Below are 18,021 nucleotides of genomic sequence, written 5' to 3'. Positions count from 1 at the left end.
ATTTCCCAGACTCTGAGTCTAAAATTCCAATTCTCAAATGACATGATCTTAAAATCCTGGAAATTACACATGTATTTACATAATTCTTTGACATCATTGTGACATCACAAAATGAGGAGAGGGATACTGTCTCACTACAGACCTGGATTGGGGGAGGCATAGACAAAAGGGTGTATGTACATGCATGGAAGAGTGTACAGGTAAGGGTGGAGAGGAGTTTTTGAATATGGCTCTTTAATGGATTTTGATTCCTATTGTGGTTAGGTGCTGGTAAGGCATAGAATCACCACTTAAGGTGGGATACATGGTGGAGGGGGTTGCTTCGGTTGTACCCTTCTACCCTTGCTTTGGATAACTCATTGGGCTGACAAAGATGTAGTGGGTTCGCTGAGCCCTATCTCCCTTCCACCCCAACCAATCCCATCCAAGAATGCAAACCACAAAATTGAGGTTGCACCAGGCCGACCTAGTGATTCCTGCTTCAATTTCTGAGACCTAACCCTTCTTTTTTTTTTAAATTTTATTAATTTATTTTGATTTATCAACAATCACTTCCATATGCTTTTGAGTTGAAAATTTTTCTCCCCCTTCCTCCCCCCTACCCTCCACAAGACGGTGCACAATCTGATATAGGCTTTACATTTACATTCCTATTAAACATATTTTCACATGAGTGAAGTTGTAAGTAAAAATTAAAACCAATAGGAGGAACCATCAGAAAGAGGAAACAAAACTCAACGAAACGTAAAAATAAGACCTAACCCTTCTATGCACCCAAGTGGAAACTAAGGCCCTCACCTTAGATGGGCTAAACCTAATAATATGGAATGCCAACAAGGACAAATATCAAGTTTTACATTGTAAGTTCAAAAAATCCATTAAAAAAAACCAGATGAGGCATGGCTGGGTAACGGTTGGGAAGATACCTGGGGTCATTGTGGACTGCAAGCTCAATATGAGTCAGTACATGATATGCCATCAGAAAAGTCAAAGCCAATCAGTCAATAAGAGTTCTTAAGTGTGTACCATGTGTCAGACACTGTGTTAAGCACTGGGCATACAAAAATGCTACAGATAGTCCCTGCCCGGGGGGGGGGCTGCTTTCTCATCAAATGGGGGAGAAAACATGCAACAAAACAAACTGTATTTAGGATAAATAGGACATAATTAACAGGGTATATGGGTGTTCAAGGAGGGCAAGCATCTCTGGTATGAGGGATGCTGAGAGCCAAGCTGTCCACTTTCGTTGTCTACCTGTCACCCAACCGTCACTTATGACTCTAAGAAGCTATAGCATGCACAGTGGCTATGGCCCAGTAAAACTAACTCAGCAGACTAAACCAGGTTGAATGTAACTGATGGGCCTCAAACTCGTCACTGAGTTAAGGGGATGTCTACCCCAAGCATGTGAAGACTTCCTCAGGTGGAATGGGTGGATGAGGACAATTTATTGCGACAGTGATGGCTGAAGCAGGCACTGCAGACACTTAGAGTTTGGGTAGACACTGAAGAAGCCAAGTTCATCCACTGCACCCTGGCTCCATCCGTCATCCTGACTTTTGTCTTTCCACTGGACTTTGATGACTTTGGAAGAGACAGTGAGGCTGATGACTTTGTGCAGCTCTGTGTCACTTAAATCCAATTCACAAGTTAAGGCATTACCTTATGGTGTCATTCGTCTTCTTTGAAAATGGGCAAACAATTAACAGAGGACAGGCACTAAAATTAAGAGAAGTGGGAAAAGGTTCCCTGTAAAAGATGGTGTTTTAGTTCACAAGCTGCACTGAGAAACAGAGTTTTCAGTAATTTAGCAATATGCCTTGTCAGATCGCATCTGGATATTGAACTGGGTCTTGGATACCAGAATTTGAGAAGCATATGGATAAGCTGGAGAGCACCCAGAGTAGGACAACCAAGATGGTAAGATGGTCAAGAGCCATCTCTTAGAAATAGAATGCCAGAGCTGGGAGAGACCTTAGATAATGTAGACTGCGAAGTGAGAGGAACCTTAAAATACAGCACTGCAGAACTGGACAAACCCTTATATATATATATATATATATATATATATATCGCGTCAAAGCTTGGAATTGACCTCAGAACATAGACCATCATCGCTGGAGGAAGCCTTAGAAATCTATTGCTATGGCCCCATTTTACAAGTCAAGAAACTGATGTCCAAAGAAGGGAACAATGAATACTCATGTGTTTATCTAAAACTCCTGATGAAACCATTTACATGTGTCCATTTAGGTCAGTGAATACCATGAAAATCCCCACTGTATAAGGTAGGGCTTTCTTCTATTGGGCCTAAAACATCATTTTTAATTTTTTTTTTTTTAGGCAACTGGGGTTAAGAGACTTGCTCAGGGTCTCACAGCTAGTAAGTGTCAAGTGTTTGGTCTGAGGCTGGATTTGAACTCAAGTCCTCCTGACTTCAGGGCCGGTGCGCTATCCAGTGGGCCACCTAGCCACCCCCAACAACATTCTTCTTACTCCAAGGAATGGCTCTTCAAAAACAGCAGACAATAAGTGGGACTGTTTTGAGAGTGGAGACATTTGTAAAAGACTCAGGGTTGTGTGTTTTCTCAAAACGCTTGGTATTTTTGCTTACCAGATTGACCTTTGCCTCTAGAGGAGCCTTGGGTTGGAACGCTGAACTGCGTTTCAAGGGCAGACAGTTCCCTGAATATTTGCATAGGGATATCTAAATCTAGCACGCAGCAGACGCCTTGTTTATTCAGCTCTCCAGACTCCCAAAGCAGTGTTCTTTGCATTGGGACAGAACCTTGGGCGTTGGTCCAAATAACCTTTCCAGGCTGTGGTGCAAAGATCACATACATGCAATCACGGAGATAGTCTCTGGTCTTCAACTAACTTTTTGTGTGGTCTTGGTCAAGTCACTTTCTTTTGTGCGTAAAATGATATGACTGGAACAGAAGATTTCTAAGGTCTCCGCCATATCCGCCACTCCACGTTCTAGGCTCTCTGCCAGCTTTAATTTTCTATGTTCTAAGGTTGCTTCCAGCACTCGGGTTTCCCGAGGTCCTGCCACAAAATCTCGATAGCGCGGGGGCGCAGACAAGCGGGATCCAGCCACGTGTGCCTCACTGACAGCAGTGTCCGCGGCCAGGGGGAGCTAGGGGCCACGAAGGGCCAGTCCCACCGACCCTCGCCCCTCTCTCGGGGCGCCCCGCTTCCGCTAGCTCGCTCGCTCGCAGACGCTCCCCCTCCCGCACCGCCACGCACGCCCCGCCGGCTCACGAGCTGGGCCGTTCCCCCGCCGCATCCGGGGCAGGGGGGGAGTGGCCTCGGGGGCGGGGCTGGAGTCCGGCCCCGCCCCGGCCGCGCGCGGCGTCAGGGCCCCGCACGCGGACTCCTCCCCTCCGGCCCCTTTCCTCATCTGCCCTTCCAGTCCCGGGCGGCTCGAGGAGCCGGAGCCCGGGGACGGAGCAGGGTCGGGGGGCTGGGGCAGGATCGGAGCGCGCTGGACCGGGCAGGAGCCCGCGGACCTCCCCGGAGCCTTCTGTGCACGGTAAGCCGGCGCCGGGGATCCTCCGCAGGACAGCCCGGCCGAGGCCAGGCCGGCGGGTGCTGCAGCCCTGGGGCCCGGGCCAGGCTGGTTGACCCCATCCCCGCTCCCGGATCCCCGCCTCCGCGCTCCGCGTTCGGATCCCGACACTCCGCAGGCTCTGCTGGGAGCCTGCGGCCATCCTCCTCGGGCTCCTCCCCTCCCCCCGCGCCCCGGGCTCCATCCCCGCCTGCCTGCCCACCCAGGCTGGCTGCTGCCCAGGAGGAGAGGGGCGGGAGGCGCCCACCCGTGTTCCGCTCACCGCGCTGGGGACCTCCCCCCGACCCCTCCACGCTGTGCCTGCGGCCCTGTGCTGCATCCCGAGTGTGTGTGTGTGTGTGTGTGTGTGTGTGTGTGTGTGTGTGTGCGTGGTGTGTGTGTGCGTGCGCGCGCGGGTGTTGAGTGGGAGCGCTCCGCTCTCAGGCTTCCCTCTTGGGATCTGTCCCTGCGTCTGGACGATGTCGCTCTTTGGCCGGGTCTGTGTATGTCTCTGTGCCAACATGTGTCCGTGCGTGTGCATGTCTGCCAGGCTCCCTCATTTTATGGGTTTTCACGATCTCCGCTTTCGCGCGTGCGGAGGAATCGGTCGCTCGTCTCTTCCCTCTCTCTGTGTCTGTGTGTGAGAGCCAGTCCCCTGACTGGGCCACCCAAGTGTGTATCCCTGCCCGTCTCTCTATAGTTCCCTGTGTCTCTGCATAAGTGTGCGTGGAAGTCTGTCTCTCTGTGTGTGTATGCTTCGTGTCCCTCCCTGGGCTTCTCTCTGTCTACACTGCCTCCTTGTGTGTTTCTCTGCTCCCCTCTCTGACTCTGTTTCTCATGCCTCTGTCACTCCAGAGTCTGACCTTTCTCCACGGCTCTCTCTTGTCTCTGCTTTCTTGTCAGTTTCCTCTGAGCATCTCTTCCCTTCCTTCTCTCTCCTTTCCCCCTTGTCTCCCTATTCCCCAGACTCCCGCTTGTGTCCCTGTGGGTCTCATCCTATGCCCCTCTCTGCCTGTGCCTCACTGGATACCTACTTCAGGGCCTCTCATACACGAGTAGACTGCCCGGGGGGGGGGGTCTATGCCTCAGAGCGACTTTGTGGCTTAGCTCAACAGGTTTTGAAAGCTCAAGCTCCGGAAATCACTTAGGTGCAGGCCCCTTGTGAGCCCTAGGGTGGAGGCTGGGCTTGTCTCAGCTCATGGGAGGTGGGGATAGGGGAGGGAGAGGGAAATGCTCTCTCTCCCTCTTTCCCTGTTCATCTGATATCTTCTCAATGCTCTCCCACCACGACTCAGGAATGATCTTACTAGAGATATGGAAGGGGAAGGAAGGCAGGGAGGTAGAGGACAAACTATCCGTGGACCAGCATGGAGGGGTGACAGAGCCAATACTAATGGTCACTCAGCAGGGTGTGTCTGACATGCTAGAGTAATGATGGTGAACAGAAAGAAGGCCAAGGCCTCTTCTCTGCCATGGGCTGAAGGGCTCAGAGATGGGCTGGGGATAAGAGACTGTTACATCTCTTAACTATAGAAACTCAAGTTGTGTGTGTGTGTGTGTGTGTGTGTGTGTGTGTGTGTGTGTGTGTGTGTGTGTGTGTGTGTGTACGTGGGGGAGGGAAGGGAGAGGAATTGCTGGTGGAGGTGATTTATGCCTTCAGCTCTACGAGTGGAGCGGTGTACCTTAGGTTAAGGTCCTTTTCTGAGTTTCACTTTCTTCTGTAAAATAAGGGGATTAGTAGAGAGAAAGGGGTCAGGTTCAATTGTATCTGATTCTTTATTTGGGGTTTTCTTGGCAAAGATGCGAGAGTTGTTTACCATTTTCTTCTCTAGATCATTTTACAGATAAGGAAACTGAGGCAAACAGGGTGACGTGATTTGCCCAGGGTCACACAGCTAGGAAGTGTCTGAGATTGGATTTGAACTCAGGTCTTCCTGACTCCAGGGCTTGGCACTCTCTCCATTGAACCACTAGCTACAACATACAATTAGATTAAATTGATCAATTTGAAAGATCCTGTGTTTATCCCTAGGAAAACAAAGATGACAGCAGCCCACAAAGTGCCTTAGGTATGTTATATTAAGGAGGCAGCTACAGGGATTCTATAGTTGGGGAGCTGGGTTCAAATCCTGCTGCAGAGACTTGGTATATAGTGGACTGCACTAATTTTGGAGTCAGGAAGGCTTGGTATCAAATCCCACCTCACCTCTAACTGTATAATTGTAAACAAGTCATTTAGTCTCTCTTGGCTTGCTTTATACAGTGGCAGGGTTGGGCTAGATGGTACCTATGGTCCCCTCTATCTCTAATCTAGTGATTGTTTGGGTCCTTGTTCTCAGAACTCTGGTGGATTGATGCTGAGATCATCCCCATTTTACAGATTGGAAAAGGACATTGAGGTTCAATGAGGACTCACATTGGCATGACATGTCTGAGGTGGATTCAAGCTCAGACCTTCCTTCCTCCAAAAGCGAAGCTTCACAGGGCCTCAGGGAGCTTCCATTCTATTGGGGACAGGAGGAGATTGAGCCATGTCAATTATACTAAGTAGATGGTGGTGCCAAGAAGAAATGTGCACAAAGTGCCCTGGGGAAATTTGAGGAACCGTCCCTTTTTAGTAGAGGACCCGCAGGGAGAAAGGGTCTCTAAGCATTTATTAAGTGCCTGCTGTGTGCCAGGCACTGTGCATTGGGGATACAAGGAAAGGCAAAAGATAATCCCTGCCTTTGAGGATCTCATAGTTTAATAAGGAAAGCATACAAAAAAACTACATACAAATAAGATCTCTACAGAATCAGTTGGAGAGAATCTCAGAAGAAAGATGCTGGAATTAAGGGGGATCAGAAAAGACTTCCTGCAGAAGAAGGGATGGAAAAGATGGATTTCAGCAGGTGGCCACTGATGGAGAAAAAGGGATGGAATTTCAGGCCTGGGAGGAGACCTTCCCCATTGTCCCAGCTAGCATGGCCAAGGAGTAGAGCTTTGGCCTTCTTTACGGTGCTGGAGGATGTCTGCCAGGCTGGACCTACTCCCTTTTGTTTTTATTATCCCTATACTTGGCACAAAGTCAGCACTTAATAATAATTAAAGAAATGTGTGACTTATTGATGGCTAAGACTGGTTGAATCAGGGAGGGCCCTTAGAATAGGGGATGTCAGAACTGGGAGGGCCCTTAGAACAGAGGAAGTTAGAGCTGGGAGAGGCCTTAGAACAGGGAATGTCAGAGCTGGGTGAGAGCTGAGAGATAATTTAGTTCCAGAGTTTTTAATTTTTGTGTCATGGATGCCTTTGGAAGTCTGATTTTTTAAAAAATTTTAAATAGTATTTTTTCTCCAATTACATGTTAAGACAATTTTTGGCATTCATTTTTACAAGATTTTGAGTTCCCAATTTTTCTCCCTCCCTCCCCTTCCCTTTGAAAAACGGCAGTTTGGTATAGGTTAGACATGTGCTGTCGTGTAAAACAAATTTCCATATTAGTCACAGTTATGAAAGAAGAAACAGATCAAAAGGAAAAAAAAACACGAAAAGGAGTAAAGTGAAAGAGATACGCTTCGATCTGCATTCAGAGTCCCTCAGTTTCTCATCTGGAAGTGGATAGCATTTTCCTTTGTGGGTCCTTTGTACTTGTCTTGGATTATTTGTCACTGAGAAGAGCTGAGTCATAGCTGATCATCACAAAATGTTGTTAATGCTGTATACAATGTTTTCCTGGTTCTGCTCTTTTCATACAAGTCTTTCCAGGTTTTTCTGAAATCCGCCTACTTATCATTTCTTATAGCACAGTAGTATTCCATTACATTCATATGACAGCTTGTTCAGCTCTTCCCCAATTGATGGGCATCCCCTCAATTTCCAATATTTTGGCCACCATGAAGAAGTCCGCTATGAATATTTTTGCACATGCAGGTCCTTTCCCCTTTTTTATGATCTCTCTGGAATACACACCCTCATAGTGATATTGCTAGATCAAAGGGCATGTATGCACAGTTTGGTCACCCTTTGGGCATAGTTTCAAATTGCTCTCCAGAATGGAGAGCTGTGCCTTAGTGTCCCAGTTTTCCCACATCTTCTCCAACATTTGTCATTTTCCTTTTTTGTCGTATTAGCCAATCTGATAGGTGTGAGGTGGTACTTCAGAGTTGTTTTAATTTGCATTTCTCTAATCAAAAGTGATTTAAAGTACTTCTTCATATGCTTGTAAATACCTCTGATCTCTTCACCCGAAAATTGCCTGTTCGTACCCTTTGACCATTGATCAATCAGAGAATGGCTTACGTTTTTATAAATTTGACTCAGTTCTCTATATATTTGAGATATGAGGCCTTTATGAGAGACACGTGCTGTAAAGATTGTTTCGCAGTTTTCTGCTTTCCTTCTAATCTTGCTTGCATTGACCTTCTGAATGTAATATAATCAAAATCATCTGTTTTACATTTTGTAATGCTCTCTATCCCTTGTTTGGTTATGACTTCTTCCCTTCCCCATAGATCTGACAGGTGGACTATTCCTTGCTCTCCTGGTTTGCTTATGGTATGATCTCTTCTGTCTGAATCATGCGCTCATTTTGACCGTATCTTGGTATAAGGTGTGAGATGCTGGTCTGTACCCAGTTTGTGCCCTATTGTTTTCCAGTTTTCCCAGCAGTTTTTGTCAGGTCATGAGTTCTTATCCCAAAGTCTGGGGTCTTTGGATGTATCAAACACTCGGTCACTATGGTTGTTGACTACTGTATCTTGTGTACCTAATCTGTTCCACTGATCCACCATTCCATTTCTTAGTTAGTCCCAGACAGTTTTGATGATTATTACTTGATAATATAGTTTGAGAGCTGCTATTGCTAGGCTGCCTTCCTTTGTATTTTTTCCCATTAATTCCCTTGGTATTCTCAACGTTTTGTTCTTCCAGATAAAGTGTGTTGTTATTTTTTCTAGCTCTATCAAATAATTTCTGGTACTTTGATTGGTATGGCATTGAACGAGTAAATGAGTTTAGGCAGATTAGTCATCTTTGTTATATTGGCTTGGCATACCCATTAGCAATTGATATTTTCCCAGTTGGTTAGATCTGACTTTATTTGTGTGAAATGTGTTTTGTAATTGTTTTCATATAGTTCCTGGGTTTGTCTAGGCAGGTAGATGTGAAAGTATTTTATACTGTCTCCAGGTATTTTAAATGGAACTTCTCTTTTTATCTCTTGCTGCTGGACTTTGTTGGTCATACAAAGAAATGCTGATGATTTATGTGAATTTATCCTATATCCTGTAACTTTGCTAAAGTTGTTAATTATTTCAGGTAGTTTTTTAGTTGATTCTTTAGGGTTCTCTAAGTATACCATAATATCATCTGCAAAGACTGATAGTTTCTTCAATGCCTATTCTAATTCTTTCTGTTTCTTTTTCTTCTCTTATTGCTATAGCTAACATTTCTAGTACTGTATTGAATAATATTGGTGATAATGGGCATCCTTGCTTCACCTCTAATCTTATTGAAAAGGCATCTAACTTATCCTCATTACAGATAATACTTGCTAATGGTTTTAGATAGATACCGCTTTTCATTTTAAGGAATGCTGCCTTTATTCCTGTGTTATCTATTATTTTTAATAGGAATGGGTGTTGTATTTTGTCAAAAGCTTATTCAGCATCTATTAAGAGAATCATATGATTTCTGTTGGTTTTGTTATTGATATGGACAATTATGTTGGTAGTTTCCCTAATACTGAACCAACCCAGGGGCAGCTAGGTGGCACAGTAGATAGAGCACCAGCCCTGGAGTGAGAAGGACCTGAGTTCAAACCCAGCCTGACACTTGACACTGACTAGCTGTGTGACCCTGGGCAAGTCACTTAGCCCCATTGCCTAGCGAAAAAAACAAAACAAAAAAATATTGAACCAACCCTGCATTCCTGGTATAAATCCCGCCTGGTCATAGTGTATGATCCTTGTGATATAGTGCTGTAATTGCCTAATTTTTGCATTGATTAGGGAAATTGGTCTATAATTTTCTTTGTCTGTGTTAGCCCTTCTTGGTTTAGGTATCAGCACCATATTTGTCTCATAAAAGTAGTCTGGTAGTACTCCTTCATCCATTTTTCCAAATAATTTATATGGTATTAGAATTAATTGTTCTTAAATGTTTGATAGAATTCATTTGTGAACCCATCTGGTCCTGGGGATTTTTTCTTAGGGAGCTCATTAATGGCTTGTTCAATTTTTTTTTTCTAAGATAGGCTTATTTGAGCAATCTATTTCCTGATCTTTTAATCTGGGTAATTTATATTTTCATAAATATTCATTGATTTCACTGAGATTGTCATATTTATTGGCATATAACTGGGCAAAATATCTCCTAATGATTACTTTAATTTCTTCTTTTCTGGTGATTTCACCCTTTTCATTTTTGATTCTAGATATTTAGTTTTCTTTTTTTTTTTAATCAAATTAACCCATGGCTTATTTATCTTATTGGGTTTTTTCATAAAACCAGCTCCTAGATTTATTTATTAGTTCAGTAGGTTTTTTTTTCAATCTTGTTAATCTCACCTTTGATTTTCAGGATTTCCAATTTGGTACTCAATTGGGGATTTAAATTTGTTTTTTTTCTAGTTTTTTTAGTTGCATGCCCAATTCATTGATCTATTCTTTTTCTATTTTGTTGATGTAAGAATTCAGAAAAATAAATTTTTCCCTAAGTACTGCTTTGGCTGCATCCCATAAATTTTAGTATGTTGTCTCATTGTTGTCATTCTCTTTAATGAAATTATTGATTGTTTTCTATGATTTGTTCTTTGATCCACTAATCCTTTGCATTAGATTATTTAGTTTCCAATTAATTTTTAATCTATTTTCCACTGCTTTTTGTTGAATGTAATTTTTGTTACATTATAATCTGAAAAGAATCCATTTAATATCTATGCCTTTCTACATTTGATTTTGAGGTTTTCATGTCCTAATACATGGTCAGTTTTTGTGTAGGTGCCATGTGCTGCTGAGAAAAAGGTGTGTTCCTTTCTGTTTCCATTACTTTTTCTCCAAAGGTTTGTCATGTCTAACTTTTCTAATCTCTTTATCTCCTTAGTTTCTTTCTTGTTTATCTTTTAGTTGGATTTATCAGGTTCTGAGAGAGGACAGCTGTGGTCCCCCCACTAGTATAGTTTTGCTGTCTTTTCTTCCTGTAACTCACTTAACTTCTCCTTTCAGAATTTGGATGCCATACCACTTGGTGCACATGTTTAATGTTGACATTGCTTCATTGTCTGTGATATCTTTTTAGCAAGATGTGATTTCCTTCCTTATCTCTTTTAAAAATTAGGTCTATTTTTGCTTTTGCTTCATCTGAGATCAGCATTGCTATCCCTGGTTTTTTTTTTACTTCAGCTGAAGCATAATAGATTCTGCCCTAGCCCCTTACCCTAACTCTGTGTGTCCCTCTGCTTCAAATATGCTTCTTGTAAACAACATATTGTAGGATTTTTGATCTTATCTGTTATCCGCTTCTGTTTTGTGGGAGAGCTCATCACATTCACCTTCACAGTTACGATTACTAATCCTGTATTTTCCTCCATCCTATTTTTCTTACTGTCTGCCCTCTCTCCTTTCACCTTTTCCCTCTTTGACAGTGTTTTGCTTCTGTCTACTACCTCCCCTATCTGCCCTCCCTTCTGTCAGTCCCTCCCCCCCTTTACTTAATCTCCTCCCCTCTTACTTCCATGTCAGCTAAGATGGATTTCTATATTCAACTTATTATGTATATTATTCCCTCTTCGAACCAATACTGATGAGAGTAAGGTCCAAATGATGCCCATTGCCCACCCACCTATCTTCCCCTCCAGTGTAATATGCCTTTCGTGCCTCTTTATGTGAAATAATTTACCCCAATTCTACCTCTCCCTTCCTTCTGCACCCAGTATATTTCTTTTTCTCATCCCTTAATTATTTTTATGTCATTCCTTCAAATTTACCTTGTACTTGTACCCTCTGTGTATGTATATTCCTCCTAGCTATACTATTAATGGTACAGTTTTTAAGAATTACAAGTATCATCTTTCCATGTAGGGATGTAAACAGTTTAGCTCTGTTGAATCCCTTGTATTTTCTTTTACCTTTTTACCTGTTTATGCTTCTCTTGGGTCTTGATATTGGAGATCAGTGGTTTCATTCTGGTCTTCTCCTTATGAAAGCTAGAAATCTTTCTCTTTCATTGAATGACCATTTTCCCCCTAGATGTATTATGCTTCATTTTGCTGGGCAAGTGATTCTTAGTTGTAGTCCTAGCTCCTTTTCCCTCTAGAATATCATGTTCCACAACTGCTGATCTTTTCATGTTGCGATTGCTAAATCCTGATTATGGCTCCCTGATATTTGAATTGTTTCTTTCTGGCCACTTGCAGTATTTTTTTCCTTCACTTGATAGTTCTGAAATTTGTCTTATAATGTTCCTTGGAGTTTTCATTTGAGGATCTCTTTCCTGAGGTGATTGGTGTATTCTTTCAATACCTATTTTGCCTGCTGGTTCCAGGATATCAGAGCAGTTTTCTTTGATAATTTCTTGAAAGATGCTATCCAGGTCCTACTTGATTATGACTTTGAGGTAGTCCAGTGATTCTGACATTGTCTCTCCTGGATCTATTTTCTAGGTCAATTGTTTTTCCCATGAGGTATTTTACATTTTTTTCTATTTTTTTTCATTATTTTGAATTTGTTTGATTGATTCTTCATGTCTCATAGAGTCATTAGCTTCCATGTGCCCAATTCTAACCTTTTCTTTTCTTTTTTTTGGTGATGCAGTTGGGGTCAAGTGACTTGCCCAAAGTCACACAGCTAGTGTTATGTGTCCAAGGCTGCCTTTGAACTCAGGTCCTTCTGACTCCAGGGCTGTTGCTCTATCCACTACGCCACCTAGCTGCCCCCGAATGCTAACTTTTAAGGAGTTGTTTTCCTCAATTAGCTTTTGTACTTTCTTTTCTAATTGGCCAGTTGTACTTTTTAAGGAGTTGTTTTCTTCAGTGGATTTTTGTATCTCCTTTTCCGTTTGGCCAGTTTTACTTTTTAAGTAATTGTTTTCTTTTCCTAAGCTCTTCACTCTTTTTCATAATTCTATTGTATCGCTCTCATTTCTTTTTCCAATTTTTCTTCTACCTCTCTTTTATGATTTTTAAGTTCCTTTTTGAGCTCTTCTATGAGTTCTTTTTGGGCTTGAGAAAACTTTCCATTTTTCTTTGGGGTTTTGCCCATAGATGTTTTGACATTGTTGTCCTCTTCTGAGTATGTGTCTTGATCTTACCTGTCACCATAACTTTCTATGGTCGGATCCTTTTTTTGTTTTTTTGCCCTTTTTCCTTTTTAAAAATTTGAGCTTTGCTCCTGGGATGGAAGGGGCACTGTCTCAGGCTTCTTTTTTTGTTTGTTTGTTTGTTTGTTTTTCAGGCAATTGTGGTTAAGTGACTTGCCCAGGGTCACACAGCTTGTAAGTGTCAAGTGTTTGGTCTAAGACTGCCTCAGGCTTCTTGTGCCAGGGGTCTGCAGGCCTTGGCTCTTTACCTGGTGCTGCACTGATGTTGCCCTGGGACCCAGGGGGAACCCTTGTGTCTGTTGTTGCTCTGAGGGGCGGTGCTGCTGGAGGCTGTAGAGGTCTGGCAGCCTAGCTGGTGCTAAAGCCAGAGTCCTGGCATGTGCTGAGGCTGGTGGTATGTTGTTGCATTTCTCCAGGGCTACGCTGAAGCATATGGTGGTCTGGCCACCGAAGGATGCCTGTTTGCCGGGGTTACACTGAAGCAGGTAGCAGTTCTTGGAGCCGGAGTGTACCCATTCCCTTGGCTATGCTGAGGCATGGGGGGGGCAGGGTCCCGGTGTTGACGTTTGCCTATTCCACCACACTGGGACTTAGGATCCCCTGCTGGTTTTCTGAGGTGGGGCTTGCTGGCTTCCTGTCCTGGACTATGCTCCCCTTTTACCTGAGTGAGACAGACCTTAGGCTCAAAGATTGGTTCACCCTGTCTTTTTGCTGGTTCTGTTGTTCCAGGATTTGTCTTGGGGTGCTATTTTATGGTCATTTGGAGGTGACTACGGGAAAGTTACAGTGATTTACTGCTTGCTCTGCCATCTTCTGTCAGTATGATTTTTAAATGTATAAAGTGAAATATGTAGGATTACAAAGGAAACTAATTATTTTCAATGATAGTTATCAACATTTTTTGACAAAACAGGTTCCTGGGCTCTAGCCTTCATGCCTTAGGTCCAATTTACCTCCTCTCCTTTTCTGGACTGAGGAAACAGAGGCCCGTAGGGCTCAGTTGATTATACCTGAGGTCATAGCATGCTAGTAGAAGGAAGAACAAGAACTAGAACCGGTCCCTTAAGTTCTAGAGGGGAAGCTCCTTCTGTTTCAATATCCCTGCAATCCCAGAGGGATGGTGAATTTTTCCATTCAAGTAGTAGTTAGGATCTATAGGGCAGCTAGGTAGAACAGTGGATAGAGCACTAGACCTGAAGTCAGGAAGACCTGAGTCAAATCTGGCCTCACTTACTAGCTGTGTGACCCTGGCCAAGTCACTTCACCCTGTTTGCCTCAGTTTCTTCATCTGTAAAACAAGCTGGAGAAGGAAATAGCAAATCACTCCAGTTCTTTGCCAAGCAAACCCCAAATTGGGGTCATGAAGAGTCAAGACATGACCAAAATGACTGAATAACAACAAAACAACAAAAGTTAGCATCCTTAGTATCATCAGTTACCTTTGTTTTTGCTATATAATGGGTTCAGAGGGCAACTGGGGGGCAGCTCAAGATCCTAACCTTCACATATGAGCTTTAACTTGGTCTTCTAAGCCCTGGAGACCATCGGGTATATTAGAAAGAAAGGGAGACCAGGTGGCCTGGCTCTCCTCTTTGCTTTCCACCAGCTGTGTGGCAAGTCTTGGGCAAGCCACTTCCTCTTTCTAGGCTTTGGTTTCCCTTTCTTTGAAACGAGGTGGGGAGAGTTGGGCACAGTAGACACGATGAATAGGGAGGCCCCTTCCAGCTCTGTTCAACCTTGACGACAGCTTGTGTTTTTCCATTATAGGTGGATAGAGGGCTAGTTCTTATTAAGTACTTCAACCTTGGGGATGCAAAAAAAAAAAAAAAAAAGGAAAAAGGAAAACCAGGCTCTGCCCTCGGGGAGCCTTTATTCTAATGGCTGTGTGACCCTGGGATGGTCAATGAACTTTTCAGCGCTGGTGCAGATGAGGTGCCTGACTTGCTTCTTTCTTCTTGGGAAATTCCCTACCCAGTGAATTCACAGACCAGCTCCATCCTATCCCATGCTCACATTACCCTGGTTGGCTACAATTTTATAGTTTTTTTTTTTAATAAGTCCCTTCTTATCTTTTGCCTATCTAATCTGGCACCTCTCATCTTAGTCTCCTTCTCTCCTAATTCCTTCCCCTCTTCTCTTTCTCCCATCAGTCCTCTAATCAACTCCAACAGGTATTCAGTGCCTACTGTGGCACAGAATCCTAGATCTAGACCTCAGAAGTTATCTAGTCCAAACACCTCATTTTACAGAGGGGTAAACTGAGGCCCAGGTGATTTGCCTAGTGTCATATAGCAAGTGAGCCTCAGAGCGAGGCCACCCAGGTTCTCTATGATTCCCAGCCCAGCATTTTATTCCATACATCAAGCTACCTCTCAAATGCCCGGCACTGTATCAGGCTCTGGAAGTATAGCAACAGAAAGGGAAAAAAAGACCCTGAACTCAAAGAACTTACTTTGTCTTGGAGGGATTGATGTGAAGAAGATATGTGAGCAGAGAACTATATTCTTGATTATTTGGGGGTTGGTGATAAGGGGATCAGGAAAGACCTTAGGGAGGAGGTGGCACACGGGCTGAGCCTTGAAGGGAGCTAGGGATTCTAAGATGCAGAGAGGAGGAAGGAGAACATGCATGCCAGGCATGGGAACTCTCTGTGCAAGTGTATGGAGGTGGGAGATTGAATGATTGAATGTTGTGTGTATGGATGAATAAATAGATAAGATAGCTTGGAAAATGGCTTGTTGGTCCAGATGGATCCTGGGATCCCTTTCCACTTTAGATCTCTGATGCTGTTATCTGCCCTGTGGGAGTGTGGGTAAGTTACTTATGTCTCAGCTTCAGTTTCCACCTTTGTAAAATGAAGGGCTTGGATTAGGTTGCTCGGAGGTCCCTTCCAGTTGATCTACGCTTCTGTGAACCTCTGTTCTCCAGGTTATTTGCTACAGCTTAGGGGGGTCGTGATCTCCATTACCCACCTCATTGGCTGTATCTGGTCCAGGACTCTGTATACAATAGGTGTTTAATAAATGTTCAACATGGTTGGAGTGAGTCTCATCATTTGGGATCTGAGCTAATGGGTGGTTCACTGGAGTCCGGGGAGGGAGGGCCTGGGCACTGTGTGCATTGGGGTGCTGGCATTTGGAACAGTTAATTTCCTTATCTCCACCCCCTTCCTTCTGCCATGGCTGGAGAAGCCTCCCTCCATGCTGAGACTGCTTTCTAGAGACCCTTGACTGCTCCCAGGGTGGTTGATAAAGGCAGAGGCCACTGGTTTCCTGCCTGACCCTGGGCCCGCTGGTTCCTCATGTGGCAAGGGAGTGATTCACCCAGAAATGTCTCTCTCAGGGCCTGCCCCTTCCCAGGCCTGGAGCCCTCTTGATAAGCTCACATTTTCCTCTTGGGCTCTCCTCAGAGCTCTGGGGAGACTGTGGCTACACTGGGGCCCACTAAGAGGCCGGCATCTAACGTGACCGGAGCTGGGGTGGGTGACTAGAGAAGGTAGGCCATCAGCCAGCCCCCCGCTCTGCTGTCGCTGCTGCTGCCAAGTCCATTTTGTCACAAGCCAGACCATAAGCCCAGGCATCAGGCGGCCAGAGCAGGGATTGGAGAGGCCTTTTGTAGCCAGCTTCCTCAATTAGTTGTTACTGGTGGTGACCTCCAGCCCCTGCCCACTGTGGAACACAGTGACCCCAAGAAGCCTGCTGGACTGGCAGCCTCTTACTTTCTCTCAGTTACAATGACTTCCTCCCTCACCACCAAATATAGTATCATGCGAAGAACCCCAGAAGTCAGGAAGTTTTAGTTTCCTTAACATGCGTTCTTATCTACAACTGCCCCTTCTTTTTATGGGCCTCCGTGGTGTCCTTGGTCTTGATTGTGGAAGGGATTAGATTAGAGGATCTATACAGCCCCTTCAGTTTTGACATCCCCTGTTCTAAGCCCCCTCCCAGCTCTGACATGCCCTATTCTAAGGCCCTTTCTAGCTCTGACATCCCCTGTTCAAAGGTACCGACCTCCCAGTTCTTTCTGTGTTCCAAGGGTGCTGGAAGCTCTAACATTCTGGAGAATATGTTTTAAGATCTGTTCTTCTCCCCTTCCTGCTGTTCTCATATTCTGTGATTTCAATTTTTTTCTTATTGGTTGATGAAATAAAGTCGTTTTATTATTAAATATCCTTGGAATTTAATCAAATCTTTCTTGAGCACCTACTATGTACAAATCCCTTTGTCAGGCGCTGGAGAGGCAACGTTGACAAAGCCAGAGGCTACTGCTTTCCTGCCTCAGCCTGGGCTCGCCAAGGGAACATACTAAGGCAGCCTTGTTGAAGCTTTTTTATGCTCCTTTTCCCAATGCTGGCTGACCTGGAACGAGGCCTATCCCAGGTCCCTCATGGATTAGACCTTTCCTGAGAAGGCCCAAGGCCTGTGTCCCAGAGGCACTGATTCCCCGGATTCCCTAGCAGATCTCCCCGGAGCCAAGCCTCCAGTGAAGACAACAGGTGCTAACTAACCCCAAGCTGTGCTGGGCATGGAGACCTTTCTACCCAAACAGCCTTCCCAGGGGAGTCTATAGAAATGGTAACTTTAGGCCAGGCGTTTGGCTGACTGCTCTGTGGCTCAGTGCCCACCCCTGCAAATACTCTCGTAGCAATACCTGTAAGCACCTACCTCACATACTGTTGTGAGGACCAGAGGAGACAATATTGCCAGCCTGGGTTTTTAAAATAAAATTTTATGAATGACTTTTATTTTTATATTGCCTGAATTTCCCTGGTTGTCTCCTCTTCTCCCTTCCCATAGTCTTGACAGCAGAACAGTGCAGGTTTTTTTTCAATTTTTAAACATTTTTATTTAACATTTTGAGTTCCAAATTCTATCCTTCCCCCTTCCCCCCTTCGTGAGACAGTAAGCAATAGGTTATACATCTGCAATCATATAAAACATTTCCATATTAGTCATTTTGTTCAAGACTCGAATAAAAGAAAAAAAGAAAGAAAGAAAAAGTGAAAAACAGCCTGCTTCAGTCTACATTCAGTCAATACCAGTTCTTTCTCTAGAGGTGGTAGTGTGCTTCATCATTAGTCCTTTGGGATTGTCTCCTATCATTGTATTGCTGAGAAGAGCTAAGTCATTCCCGGTTCTTTATCAAACAATATTGCTGTTAACTGTGTACAATGTTCT

The 18,021-nt window shown here is 44.2% G+C and overlaps 1 protein-coding gene across 3 annotated transcripts in view; it reads left to right on the top strand.

The window, feature by feature from the left end:
* Positions 1–3,367: 3,367 nt before the first annotated feature.
* TPST2 (tyrosylprotein sulfotransferase 2) overlaps positions 3,368–18,021 on the top strand; it is a 63,204-nt gene continuing 48,550 nt past the window's right edge. For all 3 annotated transcript variants that reach the window (XM_020996498.2, XM_078154397.1, XM_020996499.2), the window contains exon 1: positions 3,368–3,535. The gene's annotated coding sequence lies outside the window, so the exon portion shown is untranslated. The remainder of the gene's footprint in view (positions 3,536–18,021) is intronic.

Source organism: Phascolarctos cinereus, unplaced genomic scaffold, assembly GCF_003287225.1.
Source record: "Phascolarctos cinereus isolate Bilbo 61053 unplaced genomic scaffold, phaCin_HiC Scaffold_4;HRSCAF=312, whole genome shotgun sequence".
Lineage (NCBI taxonomy): Eukaryota > Metazoa > Chordata > Mammalia > Diprotodontia > Phascolarctidae > Phascolarctos > Phascolarctos cinereus.
This window is presented reverse-complemented; position numbering and strand designations above follow the sequence as displayed.